This window comes from Electrophorus electricus, chromosome 13 (genome assembly GCF_041902795.1).
Source record: "Electrophorus electricus isolate QZ-2024a chromosome 13, ASM4190279v1, whole genome shotgun sequence".
In the NCBI taxonomy this organism is placed as follows: domain Eukaryota; kingdom Metazoa; phylum Chordata; class Actinopteri; order Gymnotiformes; family Gymnotidae; genus Electrophorus; species Electrophorus electricus.
In genome coordinates this window covers 18,062,986-18,082,914 of record NC_137509.1, presented here as the reverse complement: position 1 = coordinate 18,082,914, position 19,929 = coordinate 18,062,986, and the positions used below count along the sequence as shown (strand labels likewise).

General features: G+C 36.0%; 2 non-coding genes and 12 pseudogenes across 2 annotated transcripts; all 14 read right to left on the bottom strand.

Annotated features, from left to right (window-relative positions):
- Nucleotides 1-274: 274 nt before the first annotated feature.
- LOC145647434 (5S ribosomal RNA) lies at nucleotides 275-393 on the bottom strand. The gene has a single exon (XR_014116333.1). It is a non-coding gene; the product is annotated as a 5S ribosomal RNA (ribosomal RNA).
- A 1,105-nt stretch (nucleotides 394-1,498) lies between these two features.
- LOC145647316 (5S ribosomal RNA) lies at nucleotides 1,499-1,617 on the bottom strand (annotated as a pseudogene).
- A 1,544-nt stretch (nucleotides 1,618-3,161) lies between these two features.
- Nucleotides 3,162-3,280, bottom strand: LOC145647315 (5S ribosomal RNA; annotated as a pseudogene).
- A 1,105-nt stretch (nucleotides 3,281-4,385) lies between these two features.
- On the bottom strand, nucleotides 4,386-4,504 carry LOC145648270 (5S ribosomal RNA; annotated as a pseudogene).
- A 2,421-nt stretch (nucleotides 4,505-6,925) lies between these two features.
- Nucleotides 6,926-7,044, bottom strand: LOC145647421 (5S ribosomal RNA). The gene has a single exon (XR_014116330.1). It is a non-coding gene; the product is annotated as a 5S ribosomal RNA (ribosomal RNA).
- Nucleotides 7,045-9,027: 1,983 nt separating this feature from the next.
- On the bottom strand, nucleotides 9,028-9,146 carry LOC145647521 (5S ribosomal RNA; annotated as a pseudogene).
- Nucleotides 9,147-10,689: 1,543 nt separating this feature from the next.
- LOC145647520 (5S ribosomal RNA) lies at nucleotides 10,690-10,808 on the bottom strand (annotated as a pseudogene).
- Nucleotides 10,809-12,790: 1,982 nt separating this feature from the next.
- Nucleotides 12,791-12,909, bottom strand: LOC145647519 (5S ribosomal RNA; annotated as a pseudogene).
- A 1,543-nt stretch (nucleotides 12,910-14,452) lies between these two features.
- LOC145647518 (5S ribosomal RNA) lies at nucleotides 14,453-14,571 on the bottom strand (annotated as a pseudogene).
- A 1,105-nt stretch (nucleotides 14,572-15,676) lies between these two features.
- Nucleotides 15,677-15,795, bottom strand: LOC145644449 (5S ribosomal RNA; annotated as a pseudogene).
- Nucleotides 15,796-16,900: 1,105 nt separating this feature from the next.
- Nucleotides 16,901-17,019, bottom strand: LOC145650649 (5S ribosomal RNA; annotated as a pseudogene).
- A 352-nt stretch (nucleotides 17,020-17,371) lies between these two features.
- Nucleotides 17,372-17,490, bottom strand: LOC145647339 (5S ribosomal RNA; annotated as a pseudogene).
- A 353-nt stretch (nucleotides 17,491-17,843) lies between these two features.
- On the bottom strand, nucleotides 17,844-17,962 carry LOC145647517 (5S ribosomal RNA; annotated as a pseudogene).
- Nucleotides 17,963-19,505: 1,543 nt separating this feature from the next.
- On the bottom strand, nucleotides 19,506-19,624 carry LOC145647516 (5S ribosomal RNA; annotated as a pseudogene).
- Between the last annotated feature and the right edge of the window lie 305 nt (nucleotides 19,625-19,929).

Below are 19,929 nucleotides of genomic sequence, written 5' to 3'. Positions count from 1 at the left end.
CACTTCACATCCTAGCATGTCATCTTGAAAGTAAATTAAAGTGATGCAAGAGAAGCTTACAGCATCTCGTAGTCCAAGGTGCTAACAGATAGATTTTTGAGGAATCACTGCACTTCACATTCAGGCATGTGAGTTGGAGAGTAAATGAAAGTGATGCAAAAAAAACTTACAGCATCTGCTATTCCCAGGTGCTAACAGATAGTTTTTTTTATTAATCACTGCACTTCACATTTGAGCATGTCAGCTTGAAAGTAAATTAAAGTGATGCAAGAAAAGCTTACAGCACCTGGTATTCCTAGGTAGGGTCCCACCTCAGTACTATTCAGGCCCAAACTTGCTTAGCTTCCAAGTTCAGATGAGATTGGGCGTTCTCAAGATGGTGTGGCCGTAAGCCTTAAACACTTACTCAAATTGCCTAATCATAGCAAATATGATCAAAGACCAATCTGACAATTTTTTTTATTAATCCCTGCACTTGACATTCTAGAATGTTATCTTGAATGTAATTAAATGATGCAATAAAAGCTTACAATACGGAGCTGGTATACGGAGGCACTAATTATTCACTGCACTTCAAATTTGAACATGATAGCTTGAACATAAATTAAAGGGATGCAAACAATCTTACAGCACCTGCTATTCCCTGGTACTAAAATATTTCTATTTAATCTGTACACTTCACATACAAGCTTGTCAGTTGCAGATTAAAGTAAAGTGATGCAACAAAAACTTACAGCATCTGCTATTCCCAGGTGCTAACAGATAGTTTTTTTAATTAATCACTGCATTTCACATCCTAGCATGTCATCTTGACAGTAAATTAAAGTGATGCAAGAGAAGCTTACAGCATCTCGTAGTCCAAGGTGCTAACATATAGTTTTTTGATGAATCACTGCACTTCACATTCAGGCATGTGAGTTGGAGAGTAAATGAAAGTGATGCAAAAAAAACTTACAGCATCTGCTATTCCCAGGTGCTAACAGATAGTTTGAGTTAATTATTCACTGCACTTCAAATTTGAACATGATAGCTTGAACATAAATTAAAGGGATGCAATACAATCTTACAGCACCTGCTATTCCCTGGTACTAAAATATTTCTATTTAATCTGTACACTTCACATACAAGCTTGTCAGTTGCAGATTAAAGTAAAGTGATGCAACAAAAACTTACAGCATTTGCTATTCCCAGGTGCTAACAGATAGTTTTTTTAATTAATCACTGCACTTCACATCCTAGCATGTCATCTTGAAAGTAAATTAAAGTGATGCAAGAGAAGCTTACAGCATCTCGTAGTCCAAGGTGCTAACAGATAGATTTTTGAGGAATCACTGCACTTCACATTCAGGCATGTGAGTTGGAGAGTAAATGAAAGTGATGCAAAAAAAACTTACAGCATCTGCTATTCCCAGGTGCTAACAGATAGTTTTTTTTATTAATCACTGCACTTCACATTTGAGCATGTCAGCTTGAAAGTAAATTAAAGTGATGCAAGAAAAGCTTACAACACCTGGTATTCCTAGGTAGGGTCCCACCTCAGTACTATTCAGGCCCAAACTTGCTTAGCTTCCAAGTTCAGATGAGATTGGGCGTTCTCAAGATGGTGTGGCCGTAAGCCTTAAACACTTACTCAAATTGCCTAATCATAGCAAATATGATCAAAGACCAATCTGACAATTTTTTTTATTAATCCCTACACTTGACATTCTAGAATGTTATCTTGAATGTAATTAAATGATGCAATAAAAGCTTACAATACGGAGCTGGTATACGGAGGCACTAATTATTCACTGCACTTCAAATTTGAACATGATAGCTTGAACATAAATTAAAGGGATGCAAACAATCTTACAGCACCTGCTATTCCCTGGTACTAAAATATTTCTATTTAATCTGTACACTTCACATACAAGCTTGTCAGTTGCAGATTAAAGTAAAGTGATGCAACAAAAACTTACAGCATCTGCTATTCCCAGGTGCTAACAGATAGTTTTTTTAATTAATCACTGCATTTCACATCCTAGCATGTCATCTTGACAGTTAATTAAAGTGATGCAAGAGAAGCTTACAGCATCTCGTAGTCCAATGTGCTAACATATAGTTTTTTGATGAATCACTGCACTTCACATTCAGGCATGTGAGTTGGAGAGTAAATGAAAGTGATGCAAAAAAAACTTACAGCATCTGCTATTCCCAGGTGCTAACAGATAGTTTGAGTTAATTATTCACTGCACTTCAAATTTGAACATGATAGCTTGAACATAAATTAAAGGGATGCAATACAATCTTACAGCACCTGCTATTCCCTGGTACTAAAATATTTCTATTTAATCTGTACACTTCACATACAAGCTTGTCAGTTGCAGATTAAAGTAAAGTGATGCAACAAAAACTTACAGCATCTGCTATTCCCAGGTGCTAACAGATAGTTTTTTTAATTAATCACTGCATTTCACATCCTAGCATGTCATCTTGACAGTAAATTAAAGTGATGCAAGAGAAGCTTACAGCATCTCGTAGTCCAAGGTGCTAACATATAGTTTTTTGATGAATCACTGCACTTCACATTCAGGCATGTGAGTTGGAGAGTAAATGAAAGTGATGCAAAAAAAACTTACAGCATCTGCTATTCCCAGGTGCTAACAGATAGTTTGAGTTAATTATTCACTGCACTTCAAATTTGAACATGATAGCTTGAACATAAATTAAAGGGATGCAATACAATCTTACAGCACCTGCTATTCCCTGGTACTAAAATATTTCTATTTAATCTGTACACTTCACATACAAGCTTGTCAGTTGCAGATTAAAGTAAAGTGATGCAACAAAAACTTACAGCATTTGCTATTCCCAGGTGCTAACAGATAGTTTTTTTAATTAATCACTGCACTTCACATCCTAGCATGTCATCTTGAAAGTAAATTAAAGTGATGCAAGAGAAGCTTACAGCATCTCGTAGTCCAAGGTGCTAACAGATAGATTTTTGAGGAATCACTGCACTTCACATTCAGGCATGTGAGTTGGAGAGTAAATGAAAGTGATGCAAAAAAAACTTACAGCATCTGCTATTCCCAGGTGCTAACAGATAGTTTTTTTTATTAATCACTGCACTTCACATTTGAGCATGTCAGCTTGAAAGTAAATTAAAGTGATGCAAGAAAAGCTTACAACACCTGGTATTCCTAGGTAGGGTCCCACCTCAGTACTATTCAGGCCCAAACTTGCTTAGCTTCCAAGTTCAGATGAGATTGGGCGTTCTCAAGATGGTGTGGCCGTAAGCCTTAAACACTTACTCAAATTGCCTAATCATAGCAAATATGATCAAAGACCAATCTGACAATTTTTTTTATTAATCCCTGCACTTGACATTCTAGAATGTTATCTTGAATGTAATTAAATGATGCAATAAAAGCTTACAATACGGAGCTGGTATACGGAGGCACTAATTATTCACTGCACTTCAAATTTGAACATGATAGCTTGAACATAAATTAAAGGGATGCAAACAATCTTACAGCACCTGCTATTCCCTGGTACTAAAATATTTCTATTTAATCTGTACACTTCACATACAAGCTTGTCAGTTGCAGATTAAAGTAAAGTGATGCAACAAAAACTTACAGCATCTGCTATTCCCAGGTGCTAACAGATAGTTTTTTTAATTAATCACTGCATTTCACATCCTAGCATGTCATCTTGACAGTTAATTAAAGTGATGCAAGAGAAGCTTACAGCATCTCGTAGTCCAATGTGCTAACATATAGTTTTTTGATGAATCACTGCACTTCACATTCAGGCATGTGAGTTGGAGAGTAAATGAAAGTGATGCAAAAAAAACTTACAGCATCTGCTATTCCCAGGTGCTAACAGATAGTTTGAGTTAATTATTCACTGCACTTCAAATTTGAACATGATAGCTTGAACATAAATTAAAGGGATGCAATACAATCTTACAGCACCTGCTATTCCCTGGTACTAAAATATTTCTATTTAATCTGTACACTTCACATACAAGCTTGTCAGTTGCAGATTAAAGTAAAGTGATGCAACAAAAACTTACAGCATTTGCTATTCCCAGGTGCTAACAGATAGTTTTTTTAATTAATCACTGCACTTCACATCCTAGCATGTCATCTTGAAAGTAAATTAAAGTGATGCAAGAGAAGCTTACAGCATCTCGTAGTCCAAGGTGCTAACAGATAGATTTTTGAGGAATCACTGCACTTCACATTCAGGCATGTGAGTTGGAGAGTAAATGAAAGTGATGCAAAAAAAACTTACAGCATCTGCTATTCCCAGGTGCTAACAGATAGTTTTTTTTATTAATCACTGCACTTCACATTTGAGCATGTCAGCTTGAAAGTAAATTAAAGTGATGCAAGAAAAGCTTACAGCACCTGGTATTCCTAGGTAGGGTCCCACCTCAGTACTATTCAGGCCCAAACTTGCTTAGCTTCCAAGTTCAGATGAGATTGCGCGTTCTCAAGATGGTGTGGCCGTAAGCCTTAAACACTTACTCAAATTGCCTAATCATAGCAAATATGATCAAAGACCAATCTGACAATTTTTTTTATTAATCCCTGCACTTGACATTCTAGAATGTTATCTTGAATGTAATTAAATGATGCAATAAAAGCTTACAATACGGAGCTGGTATACGGAGGCACTAATTATTCACTGCACTTCAAATTTGAACATGATAGCTTGAACATAAATTAAAGGGATGCAAACAATCTTACAGCACCTGCTATTCCCTGGTACTAAAATATTTCTATTTAATCTGTACACTTCACATACAAGCTTGTCAGTTGCAGATTAAAGTAAAGTGATGCAACAAAAACTTACAGCATCTGCTATTCCCAGGTGCTAACAGATAGTTTTTTTAATTAATCACTGCATTTCACATCCTAGCATGTCATCTTGACAGTAAATTAAAGTGATGCAAGAGAAGCTTACAGCATCTCGTAGTCCAATGTGCTAACATATAGTTTTTTGATGAATCACTGCACTTCACATTCAGGCATGTGAGTTGGAGAGTAAATGAAAGTGATGCAAAAAAAATTTACAGCATCTGCTATTCCCAGGTGCTAACAGATAGTTTGAGTTAATTATTCACTGCACTTCAAATTTGAACATGATAGCTTGAACATAAATTAAAGGGATGCAATACAATCTTACAGCACCTGCTATTCCCTGGTACTAAAATATTTCTATTTAATCTGTACACTTCACATACAAGCTTGTCAGTTGCAGATTAAAGTAAAGTGATGCAACAAAAACTTACAGCATCTGCTATTCCCAGGTGCTAACAGATAGTTTTTTTAATTAATCACTGCATTTCACATCCTAGCATGTCATCTTGACAGTAAATTAAAGTGATGCAAGAGAAGCTTACAGCATCTCGTAGTCCAAGGTGCTAACATATAGTTTTTTGATGAATCACTGCACTTCACATTCAGGCATGTGAGTTGGAGAGTAAATGAAAGTGATGAAAAAAAAACTTACAGCATCTGCTATTCCCAGGTGCTAACAGATAGTTTGAGTTAATTATTCACTGCACTTCAAATTTGAACATGATAGCTTGAACATAAATTAAAGGGATGCAAACAATCTTACAGCACCTGCTATTCCCTGGTACTAAAATATTTCTATTTAATCTGTACACTTCACATACAAGCTTGTCAGTTGCAGATTAAAGTAAAGTGATGCAACAAAAACTTACAGCATATGCTATTCCCAGGTGCTAACAGATAGTTTTTTTAATTAATCACTGCATTTCACATCCTAGCATGTCATCTTGACAGTTAATTAAAGTGATGCAAGAGAAGCTTACAGCATCTCGTAGTCCAATGTGCTAACATATAGTTTTTTGATGAATCACTGCACTTCACATTCAGGCATGTGAGTTGGAGAGTAAATGAAAGTGATGCAAAAAAAACTTACAGCATCTGCTATTCCCAGGTGCTAACAGATATTTTGAGTTAATTATTCACTGCACTTCAAATTTGAACATGATAGCTTGAACATAAATTAAAGGGATGCAATACAATCTTACAGCACCTGCTATTCCCTGGTACTAAAATATTTCTATTTAATCTGTACACTTCACATACAAGCTTGTCAGTTGCAGATTAAAGTAAAGTGATGCAACAAAAACTTACAGCATCTGCTATTCCCAGGTGCTAACAGATAGTTTTTTTAATTAATCACTGCATTTCACATCCTAGCATGTCATCTTGACAGTAAATTAAAGTGATGCAAGAGAAGCTTACAGCATCTCGTAGTCCAAGGTGCTAACATATAGTTTTTTGATGAATCACTGCACTTCACATTCAGGCATGTGAGTTGGAGAGTAAATGAAAGTGATGCAAAAAAAACTTACAGCATCTGCTATTCCCAGGTGCTAACAGATAGTTTGAGTTAATTATTCACTGCACTTCAAATTTGAACATGATAGCTTGAACATAAATTAAAGGGATGCAATACAATCTTACAGCACCTGCTATTCCCTGGTACTAAAATATTTCTATTTAATCTGTACACTTCACATACAAGCTTGTCAGTTGCAGATTAAAGTAAAGTGATGCAACAAAAACTTACAGCATTTGCTATTCCCAGGTGCTAACAGATAGTTTTTTTAATTAATCACTGCACTTCACATCCTAGCATGTCATCTTGAAAGTAAATTAAAGTGATGCAAGAGAAGCTTACAGCATCTCGTAGTCCAAGGTGCTAACAGATAGATTTTTGAGGAATCACTGCACTTCACATTCAGGCATGTGAGTTGGAGAGTAAATGAAAGTGATGCAAAAAAAACTTACAGCATCTGCTATTCCCAGGTGCTAACAGATAGTTTTTTTTAGTAATCACTGCACTTCACATTTGAGCATGTCAGCTTGAAAGTAAATTAAAGTGATGCAAGAAAAGCTTACAGCACCTGGTATTCCTAGGTAGGGTCCCACCTCAGTACTATTCAGGCCCAAACTTGCTTAGCTTCCAAGTTCAGATGAGATTGGGCGTTCTCAAGATGGTGTGGCCGTAAGCCTTAAACACTTACTCAAATTGCCTAATCATAGCAAATATGATCAAAGACCAATCTGACAATTTTTTTTATTAATCCCTGCACTTGACATTCTAGAATGTTATCTTGAATGTAATTAAATGATGCAATAAAAGCTTACAATACGGAGCTGGTATACGGAGGCACTAATTATTCACTGCACTTCAAATTTGAACATGATAGCTTGAACATAAATTAAAGGGATGCAAACAATCTTACAGCACCTGCTATTCCCTGGTACTAAAATATTTCTATTTAATCTGTACACTTCACATACAAGCTTGTCAGTTGCAGATTAAAGTAAAGTGATGCAACAAAATCTTACAGCATCTGCTATTCCCAGGTGCTAACAGATAGTTTTTTTAATTAATCACTGCATTTCACATCCTAGCATGTCATCTTGACAGTAAATTAAAGTGATGCAAGAGAAGCTTACAGCATCTCGTAGTCCAATGTGCTAACATATAGTTTTTTGATGAATCACTGCACTTCACATTCAGGCATGTGAGTTGGAGAGTAAATGAAAGTGATGCAAAAAAAATTTACAGCATCTGCTATTCCCAGGTGCTAACAGATAGTTTGAGTTAATTATTCACTGCACTTCAAATTTGAACATGATAGCTTGAACATAAATTAAAGGGATGCAATACAATCTTACAGCACCTGCTATTCCCTGGTACTAAAATATTTCTATTTAATCTGTACACTTCACATACAAGCTTGTCAGTTGCAGATTAAAGTAAAGTGATGCAACAAAAACTTACAGCATCTGCTATTCCCAGGTGCTAACAGATAGTTTTTTTAATTAATCACTGCATTTCACATCCTAGCATGTCATCTTGACAGTAAATTAAAGTGATGCAAGAGAAGCTTACAGCATCTCGTAGTCCAAGGTGCTAACATATAGTTTTTTGATGAATCACTGCACTTCACATTCAGGCATGTGAGTTGGAGAGTAAATGAAAGTGATGCAAAAAAAATTTACAGCATCTGCTATTCCCAGGTGCTAACAGATAGTTTGAGTTAATTATTCACTGCACTTCAAATTTGAACATGATAGCTTGAACATAAATTAAAGGGATGCAATACAATCTTACAGCACCTGCTATTCCCTGGTACTAAAATATTTCTATTTAATCTGTACACTTCACATACAAGCTTGTCAGTTGCAGATTAAAGTAAAGTGATGCAACAAAAACTTACAGCATCTGCTATTCCCAGGTGCTAACAGATAGTTTTTTTAATTAATCACTGCATTTCACATCCTAGCATGTCATCTTGACAGTAAATTAAAGTGATGCAAGAGAAGCTTACAGCATCTCGTAGTCCAAGGTGCTAACATATAGTTTTTTGATGAATCACTGCACTTCACATTCAGGCATGTGAGTTGGAGAGTAAATGAAAGTGATGCAAAAAAAACTTACAGCATCTGCTATTCCCAGGTGCTAACAGATAGTTTGAGTTAATTATTCACTGCACTTCAAATTTGAACATGATAGCTTGAACATAAATTAAAGGGATGCAATACAATCTTACAGCACCTGCTATTCCCTGGTACTAAAATATTTCTATTTAATCTGTACACTTCACATACAAGCTTGTCAGTTGCAGATTAAAGTAAAGTGATGCAACAAAAACTTACAGCATTTGCTATTCCCAGGTGCTAACAGATAGTTTTTTTAATTAATCACTGCACTTCACATCCTAGCATGTCATCTTGAAAGTAAATTAAAGTGATGCAAGAGAAGCTTACAGCATCTCGTAGTCCAAGGTGCTAACAGATAGTTTTTTAATGAATCACTGCACTTCACATTCAGGCATGTGAGTTGGAGAGTAAATGAAAGTGATGCAAAAAAAAGTTACAGCATCGGCTATTCCCAGGTGCTAACAGATGGTTTTTTTTATTAATCACTGCACTTCACATTTGAGCATGTCAGCTTGAAAGTAAATTAAAGTGATGCAAGAAAAGCTTACAGCACCTGGTATTCCTAGGTAGGGTCCCACCTCAGTACTATTCAGGCCCAAACTTGCTTAGCTTCCAAGGTCAGATGAGATTGGGCGTTCTCAAGATGGTGTGGCCGTAAGCCTTAAACACTTACTCAAATTGCCTAATCATAGCAAATATGATCAAAGACCAATCTGACAATTTTTTTTATTAATCCCTGCACTTGACATTCTAGAATGTTATCTTGAATGTAATTAAATGATGCAATAAAAGCTTACAATACGGAGCTGGTATACGGAGGCACTAATTATTCACTGCACTTCAAATTTGAACATGATAGCTTGAACATAAATTAAAGGGATGCAAACAATCTTACAGCACCTGCTATTCCCTGGTACTAAAATATTTCTATTTAATCTGTACACTTCACATACAAGCTTGTCAGTTGCAGATTAAAGTAAAGTGATGCAACAAAAACTTACAGCATCTGCTATTCCCAGGTGCTAACAGATAGTTTTTTTAATTAATCACTGCATTTCACATCCTAGCATGTCATCTTGACAGTTAATTAAAGTGATGCAAGAGAAGCTTACAGCATCTCGTAGTCCAATGTGCTAACATATAGTTTTTTGATGAATCACTGCACTTCACATTCAGGCATGTGAGTTGGAGAGTAAATGAAAGTGATGCAAAAAAAACTTACAGCATCTGCTATTCCCAGGTGCTAACAGATAGTTTGAGTTAATTATTCACTGCACTTCAAATTTGAACATGATAGCTTGAACATAAATTAAAGGGATGCAATACAATCTTACAGCACCTGCTATTCCCTGGTACTAAAATATTTCTATTTAATCTGTACACTTCACATACAAGCTTGTCAGTTGCAGATTAAAGTAAAGTGATGCAACAAAAACTTAAGCATCTGCTATTCCCAGGTGCTAACAGATAGTTTTTTTAATTAATCACTGCATTTCACATCCTAGCATGTCATCTTGACAGTAAATTAAAGTGATGCAAGAGAAGCTTACAGCATCTCGTAGTCCAAGGTGCTAACATATAGTTTTTTGATGAATCACTGCACTTCACATTCAGGCATGTGAGTTGGAGAGTAAATGAAAGTGATGCAAAAAAAACTTACAGCATCTGCTATTCCCAGGTGCTAACAGATAGTTTGAGTTAATTATTCACTGCACTTCAAATTTGAACATGATAGCTTGAACATAAATTAAAGGGATGCAATACAATCTTACAGCACCTGCTATTCCCTGGTACTAAAATATTTCTATTTAATCTGTACACTTCACATACAAGCTTGTCAGTTGCAGATTAAAGTAAAGTGATGCAACAAAAACTTACAGCATTTGCTATTCCCAGGTGCTAACAGATAGTTTTTTTAATTAATCACTGCACTTCACATCCTAGCATGTCATCTTGAAAGTAAATTAAAGTGATGCAAGAGAAGCTTACAGCATCTCATAGTCCAAGGTGCTAACAGATAGTTTTTTAATGAATCACTGCACTTCACATTCAGGCATGTGAGTTGGAGAGTAAATGAAAGTGATGCAAAAAAAAGTTACAGCATCGGCTATTCCCAGGTGCTAACAGATGGTTTTTTTTATTAATCACTGCACTTCACATTTGAGCATGTCAGCTTGAAAGTAAATTAAAGTGATGCAAGAAAAGCTTACAGCACCTGGTATTCCTAGGTAGGGTCCCACCTCAGTACTATTCAGGCCCAAACTTGCTTAGCTTCCAAGGTCAGATGAGATTGGGCGTTCTCAAGATGGTGTGGCCGTAAGCCTTAAACACTTACTCAAATTGCCTAATCATAGCAAATATGATCAAAGACCAATCTGACAATTTTTTTTATTAATCCCTGCACTTGACATTCTAGAATGTTATCTTGAATGTAATTAAATGATGCAATAAAAGCTTACAATACGGAGCTGGTATACGGAGGCACTAATTATTCACTGCACTTCAAATTTGAACATGATAGCTTGAACATAAATTAAAGGGATGCAAACAATCTTACAGCACCTGCTATTCCCTGGTACTAAAATATTTCTATTTAATCTGTACACTTCACATACAAGCTTGTCAGTTGCAGATTAAAGTAAAGTGATGCAACAAAAACTTACAGCATCTGCTATTACCAGGTGCTAACAGATAGTTTTTTTAATTAATCACTGCATTTCACATCCTAGCATGTCATCTTGACAGTTAATTAAAGTGATGCAAGAGAAGCTTACAGCATCTCGTAGTCCAATGTGCTAACATATAGTTTTTTGATGAATCACTGCACTTCACATTCAGGCATGTGAGTTGGAGAGTAAATGAAAGTGATGCAAAAAAAACTTACAGCATCTGCTATTCCCAGGTGCTAACAGATAGTTTGAGTTAATTATTCACTGCACTTCAAATTTGAACATGATAGCTTGAACATAAATTAAAGGGATGCAATACAATCTTACAGCACCTGCTATTCCCTGGTACTAAAATATTTCTATTTAATCTGTACACTTCACATACAAGCTTGTCAGTTGCAGATTAAAGTAAAGTGATGCAACAAAAACTTAAGCATCTGCTATTCCCAGGTGCTAACAGATAGTTTTTTTAATTAATCACTGCATTTCACATCCTAGCATGTCATCTTGACAGTAAATTAAAGTGATGCAAGAGAAGCTTACAGCATCTCGTAGTCCAAGGTGCTAACATATAGTTTTTTGATGAATCACTGCACTTCACATTCAGGCATGTGAGTTGGAGAGTAAATGAAAGTGATGCAAAAAAAACTTACAGCATCTGCTATTCCCAGGTGCTAACAGATAGTTTGAGTTAATTATTCACTGCACTTCAAATTTGAACATGATAGCTTGAACATAAATTAAAGGGATGCAATACAATCTTACAGCACCTGCTATTCCCTGGTACTAAAATATTTCTATTTAATCTGTACACTTCACATACAAGCTTGTCAGTTGCAGATTAAAGTAAAGTGATGCAACAAAAACTTACAGCATTTGCTATTCCCAGGTGCTAACAGATAGTTTTTTTAATTAATCACTGCACTTCACATCCTAGCATGTCATCTTGAAAGTAAATTAAAGTGATGCAAGAGAAGCTTACAGCATCTCGTAGTCCAAGGTGCTAACAGATAGTTTTTTAATGAATCACTGCACTTCACGTTCAGGCATGTGAGTTGGAGAGTAAATGAAAGTGATGCAAAAAAAACTTACAGCATCTGCTATTCCCAGGTGCTAACAGATAGTTTGAGTTAATTATTCACTGCACTTCAAATTTGAACATGATAGCTTGAACATAAATTAAAGGGATGCAATACAATCTTACAGCACCTGCTATTCCCTGGTACTAAAATATTTCTATTTAATCTGTACACTTCACATACAAGCTTGTCAGTTGCAGATTAAAGTAAAGTGATGCAACAAAAACTTACAGCATTTGCTATTCCCAGGTGCTAACAGATAGTTTTTTTAATTAATCACTGCACTTCACATCCTAGCATGTCATCTTGAAAGTAAATTAAAGTGATGCAAGAGAAGCTTACAGCATCTCATAGTCCAAGGTGCTAACAGATAGTTTTTTAATGAATCACTGCACTTCACATTCAGGCATGTGAGTTGGAGAGTAAATGAAAGTGATGCAAAAAAAAGTTACAGCATCGGCTATTCCCAGGTGCTAACAGATGGTTTTTTTTATTAATCACTGCACTTCACATTTGAGCATGTCAGCTTGAAAGTAAATTAAAGTGATGCAAGAAAAGCTTACAGCACCTGGTATTCCTAGGTAGGGTCCCACCTCAGTACTATTCAGGCCCAAACTTGCTTAGCTTCCAAGGTCAGATGAGATTGGGCGTTCTCAAGATGGTGTGGCCGTAAGCCTTAAACACTTACTCAAATTGCCTAATCATAGCAAATATGATCAAAGACCAATCTGACAATTTTTTTTATTAATCCCTGCACTTGACATTCTAGAATGTTATCTTGAATGTAATTAAATGATGCAATAAAAGCTTACAATACGGAGCTGGTATACGGAGGCACTAATTATTCACTGCACTTCAAATTTGAACATGATAGCTTGAACATAAATTAAAGGGATGCAAACAATCTTACAGCACCTGCTATTCCCTGGTACTAAAATATTTCTATTTAATCTGTACACTTCACATACAAGCTTGTCAGTTGCAGATTAAAGTAAAGTGATGCAACAAAAACTTACAGCATCTGCTATTCCCAGGTGCTAACAGATAGTTTTTTTAATTAATCACTGCATTTCACATCCTAGCATGTCATCTTGACAGTTAATTAAAGTGATGCAAGAGAAGCTTACAGCATCTCGTAGTCCAATGTGCTAACATATAGTTTTTTGATGAATCACTGCACTTCACATTCAGGCATGTGAGTTGGAGAGTAAATGAAAGTGATGCAAAAAAAACTTACAGCATCTGCTATTCCCAGGTGCTAACAGATAGTTTGAGTTAATTATTCACTGCACTTCAAATTTGAACATGATAGCTTGAACATAAATTAAAGGGATGCAATACAATCTTACAGCACCTGCTATTCCCTGGTACTAAAATATTTCTATTTAATCTGTACACTTCACATACAAGCTTGTCAGTTGCAGATTAAAGTAAAGTGATGCAACAAAAACTTAAGCATCTGCTATTCCCAGGTGCTAACAGATAGTTTTTTTAATTAATCACTGCATTTCACATCCTAGCATGTCATCTTGACAGTAAATTAAAGTGATGCAAGAGAAGCTTACAGCATCTCGTAGTCCAAGGTGCTAACATATAGTTTTTTGATGAATCACTGCACTTCACATTCAGGCATGTGAGTTGGAGAGTAAATGAAAGTGATGCAAAAAAAACTTACAGCATCTGCTATTCCCAGGTGCTAACAGATAGTTTGAGTTAATTATTCACTGCACTTCAAATTTGAACATGATAGCTTGAACATAAATTAAAGGGATGCAATACAATCTTACAGCACCTGCTATTCCCTGGTACTAAAATATTTCTATTTAATCTGTACACTTCACATACAAGCTTGTCAGTTGCAGATTAAAGTAAAGTGATGCAACAAAAACTTACAGCATTTGCTATTCCCAGGTGCTAACAGATAGTTTTTTTAATTAATCACTGCACTTCACATCCTAGCATGTCATCTTGAAAGTAAATTAAAGTGATGCAAGAGAAGCTTACAGCATCTCGTAGTCCAAGGTGCTAACAGATAGTTTTTTAATGAATCACTGCACTTCACATTCAGGCATGTGAGTTGGAGAGTAAATGAAAGTGATGCAAAAAAAAGTTACAGCATCGGCTATTCCCAGGTGCTAACAGATGGTTTTTTTTATTAATCACTGCACTTCACATTTGAGCATGTCAGCTTGAAAGTAAATTAAAGTGATGCAAGAAAAGCTTACAGCACCTGGTATTCCTAGGTAGGGTCCCACCTCAGTACTATTCAGGCCCAAACTTGCTTAGCTTCCAAGGTCAGATGAGATTGGGCGTTCTCAAGATGGTGTGGCCGTAAGCCTTAAACACTTACTCAAATTGCCTAATCATAGCAAATATGATCAAAGATCAATCTGACAATTTTTTTTATTAATCCCTGCACTTGACATTCTAGAATGTTATCTTGAATGTAATTAAATGATGCAATAAAAGCTTACAATACGGAGCTGGTATACGGAGGCACTAATTATTCACTGCACTTCAAATTTGAACATGATAGCTTGAACATAAATTAAAGGGATGCAAACAATCTTACAGCACCTGCTATTCCCTGGTACTAAAATATTTCTATTTAATCTGTACACTTCACATACAAGCTTGTCAGTTGCAGATTAAAGTAAAGTGATGCAACAAAAACTTACAGCATCTGCTATTCCCAGGTGCTAACAGATAGTTTTTTTAATTAATCACTGCATTTCACATCCTAGCATGTCATCTTGACAGTTAATTAAAGTGATGCAAGAGAAGCTTACAGCATCTCGTAGTCCAATGTGCTAACATATAGTTTTTTGATGAATCACTGCACTTCACATTCAGGCATGTGAGTTGGAGAGTAAATGAAAGTGATGCAAAAAAAACTTACAGCATCTGCTATTCCCAGGTGCTAACAGATAGTTTGAGTTAATTATTCACTGCACTTCAAATTTGAACATGATAGCTTGAACATAAATTAAAGGGATGCAATACAATCTTACAGCACCTGCTATTCCCTGGTACTAAAATATTTCTATTTAATCTGTACACTTCACATACAAGCTTGTCAGTTGCAGATTAAAGTAAAGTGATGCAACAAAAACTTACAGCATTTGCTATTCCCAGGTGCTAACAGATAGTTTTTTTAATTAATCACTGCACTTCACATCCTAGCATGTCATCTTGAAAGTAAATTAAAGTGATGCAAGAGAAGCTTACAGCATCTCGTAGTCCAAGGTGCTAACAGATAGATTTTTGAGGAATCACTGCACTTCACATTCAGGCATGTGAGTTGGAGAGTAAATGAAAGTGATGCAAAAAAAACTTACAGCATCTGCTATTCCCAGGTGCTAACAGATAGTTTTTTTTATTAATCACTGCACTTCACATTTGAGCATGTCAGCTTGAAAGTAAATTAAAGTGATGCAAGAAAAGCTTACAGCACCTGGTATTCCTAGGTAGGGTCCCACCTCAGTACTATTCAGGCCCAAACTTGCTTAGCTTCCAAGGTCAGATGAGATTGGGCGTTCTCAAGCTGGTGTGGCCGTAAGCCTTAAACACTTACTCAAATTGCCTAATCATAGCAAATATGATCAAAGACCAATCTGACAATTTTTTTTATTAATCCCTGCACTTGACATTCTAGAATGTTATCTTGAATGTAATTAAATGATGCAATAAAAGCTTACAATACGGAGCTGGTATACGGAGGCACTAATTATTCACTGCACTTCAAATTTGAACATGATAGCTTGAACATAAATTAAAGGGATGCAAACAATCTTACAGCACCTGCTATTCCCTGGTACTAAAATATTTCTATTTAATCTGTACACTTCACATACAAGCTTGTCAGTTGCAGATTAAAGTAAAGTGATGCAACAAAAACTTACAGCATCTGCTATTCCCAGGTGCTAACAGATAGTTTTTTTAATTAATCACTGCATTTCACATCCTAGCATGTCATCTTGACAGTTAATTAAAGTGATGCAAGAGAAGCTTACAGCATCTCGTAGTCCAATGTGCTAACATATAGTTTTTTGATGAATCACTGCACTTCACATTCAGGCATGTGAGTTGGAGAGTAAATGAAAGTGATGCAAAAAAAACTTACAGCATCTGCTATTCCCAGGTGCTAACAGATAGTTTGAGTTAATTATTCATTGCACTTCAAATTTGAACATGATAGCTTGAACATAAATTAAAGGGATGCAATACAATCTTACAGCACCTGCTATTCCCTGGTACTAAAATATTTCTATTTAATCTGTACACTTCACATACAAGCTTGTCAGTTGCAGATTAAAGTAAAGTGATGCAACAAAAACTTACAGCATCTGCTATTCCCAGGTGCTAACAGATAGTTTTTTTAATTAATCACTGCATTTCACATCTTAGCATGTCTTCTTGACAGTAAATTAAAGTGATGCAAGAGAAGCTTACAGCATCTCGTAGTCCAAGGTGCTAACAGATAGTTTTTTAATGAATCACTGCACTTCACATTCAGGCATGTTAGTTGGAGAGTAAATGAAAGTGATGCAAAAAAAAGTTACAGCATCGGCTATTCCCAGGTGCTAACAGATGGTTTTTTTTATTAATCACTGCACTTCACATTTGAGCATGTCAGCTTGAAAGTAAATTAAAGTGATGCAAGAAAAGCTTGCAGCACCTGGTATTCCTAGGTAGGGTCCCATCTCAGTACTATCCAGGCCCAAACTTGCTTAGCTTCCAAGATCAGATGAGCTTGGGCATTCTCAAGCTGGTGTGGCCATAAGCCTCAAACACTTACTCAAATTGCCTAATCATAGCAAATATGATCAAAGACCAATCTGACAATTTTTTTAATTAATCCCTGCAATTGACATTCTAGAATGTTATCTTGAATGTAAATTAAATGATGCAATAAAAGCTTACAACATCTGGTATACGGAGGCACTAACAGACAGTTTTTTGATGAATCACTGCACTTCACATTCAGGCATGTGAGTTGGAGAGTAAATGAAAGTGATGCAAAAAAAACTTACAGCATCGACTATTCCCAGGTGCTAACAGATGGTTTTTTTTATTAATCACTGCACTTCACATTTGAGCATGTCAGCTTGAAAGTAAATTAAAGTGATGCAAGAAAAGCTTACAGCACCTGGTATTCCTAGGTAGGGTCCCACCTCAGTACTATCCAGGCCCAAACTTGCTTAGCTTCCAAGGTCAGATGAGATTGGGCATTCTCAAGCTGGTGTGGCCGTAAGCCTTAAACACTTACTCAAATTGCCTAATCACAGCAAATATGATCAAAGACCAATCTGACAATTTTTTTTTATTAATCCCTGCAATTGACATTCTAGAATGTTATCTTGAATGTAAATTAAATGATGCAATAAAAGCTTACAACATCTAGTATACGGAGGCACTAACAGACAGTTTTTTGATGAATCACTGCACTTCACATTCAGGCATGTGAGTTGGAGAGTAAATGAAAGTGATGCAAAAAAAAGTTACAGCATCGGCTATTCCCAGGTGCTAACAGATGGTTTTTTTTATTAATCACTGCACTTCACATTTGAGCATGTCAGCTTGAAAGTAAATTAAAGTGATGCAAGAAAAGCTTACAGCACCTGGTATTCCTAGGTAGGGTCCCACCTCAGTACTATTCAGGCCCAAACTTGCTTAGCTTCCAAGGTCAGATGAGATTGGGCGTTCTCAAGATGGTGTGGCCGTAAGCCTTAAACACTTACTCAAATTGCCTAATCATAGCAAATATGATCAAAGACCAATCTGACAATTTTTTTTATTAATCCCTGCACTTGACATTCTAGAATGTTATCTTGAATGTAATTAAATGATGCAATAAAAGCTTACAATACGGAGCTGGTATACGGAGGCACTAATTATTCACTGCACTTCAAATTTGAACATGATAGCTTGAACATAAATTAAAGGGATGCAAACAATCTTACAGCACCTGCTATTCCCTGGTACTAAAATATTTCTATTTAATCTGTACACTTCACATACAAGCTTGTCAGTTGCAGATTAAAGTAAAGTGATGCAACAAAAACTTACAGCATCTGCTATTCCCAGGTGCTAACAGATAGTTTTTTTAATTAATCACTGCATTTCACATCCTAGCATGTCATCTTGACAGTTAATTAAAGTGATGCAAGAGAAGCTTACAGCATCTCGTAGTCCAATGTGCTAACATATAGTTTTTTGATGAATCACTGCACTTCACATTCAGGCATGTGAGTTGGAGAGTAAATGAAAGTGATGCAAAAAAAACTTACAGCATCTGCTATTCCCAGGTGCTAACAGATAGTTTGAGTTAATTATTCACTGCACTTCAAATTTGAACATGATAGCTTGAACATAAATTAAAGGGATGCAATACAATCTTACAGCACCTGCTATTCCCTGGTACTAAAATATTTCTATTTAATCTGTACACTTCACATACAAGCTTGTCAGTTGCAGATTAAAGTAAAGTGATGCAACAAAAACTTAAGCATCTGCTATTCCCAGGTGCTAACAGATAGTTTTTTTAATTAATCACTGCATTTCACATCCTAGCATGTCATCTTGACAGTAAATTAAAGTGATGCAAGAGAAGCTTACAGCATCTCGTAGTCCAAGGTGCTAACATATAGTTTTTTGATGAATCACTGCACTTCACATTCAGGCATGTGAGTTGGAGAGTAAATGAAAGTGATGCAAAAAAAACTTACAGCATCTGCTATTCCCAGGTGCTAACAGATAGTTTGAGTTAATTATTCACTGCACTTCAAATTTGAACATGATAGCTTGAACATAAATTAAAGGGATGCAATACAATCTTACAGCACCTGCTATTCCCTGGTACTAAAATATTTCTATTTAATCTGTACACTTCACATACAAGCTTGTCAGTTGCAGATTAAAGTAAAGTGATGCAACAAAAACTTACAGCATTTGCTATTCCCAGGTGCTAACAGATAGTTTTTTTAATTAATCACTGCACTTCACATCCTAGCATGTCATCTTGAAAGTAAATTAAAGTGATGCAAGAGAAGCTTACAGCATCTCATAGTCCAAGGTGCTAACAGATAGTTTTTTAATGAATCACTGCACTTCACATTCAGGCATGTGAGTTGGAGAGTAAATGAAAGTGATGCAAAAAAAAGTTACAGCATCGGCTATTCCCAGGTGCTAACAGATGGTTTTTTTTATTAATCACTGCACTTCACATTTGAGCATGTCAGCTTGAAAGTAAATTAAAGTGATGCAAGAAAAGCTTACAGCACCTGGTATTCCTAGGTAGGGTCCCACCTCAGTACTATTCAGGCCCAAACTTGCTTAGCTTCCAAGGTCAGATGAGATTGGGCGTTCTCAAGATGGTGTGGCCGTAAGCCTTAAACACTTACTCAAATTGCCTAATCATAGCAAATATGATCAAAGACCAATCTGACAATTTTTTTTATTAATCCCTGCACTTGACATTCTAGAATGTTATCTTGAATGTAATTAAATGATGCAATAAAAGCTTACAATACGGAGCTGGTATACGGAGGCACTAATTATTCACTGCACTTCAAATTTGAACATGATAGCTTGAACATAAATTAAAGGGATGCAAACAATCTTACAGCACCTGCTATTCCCTGGTACTAAAATATTTCTATTTAATCTGTACACTTCACATACAAGCTTGTCAGT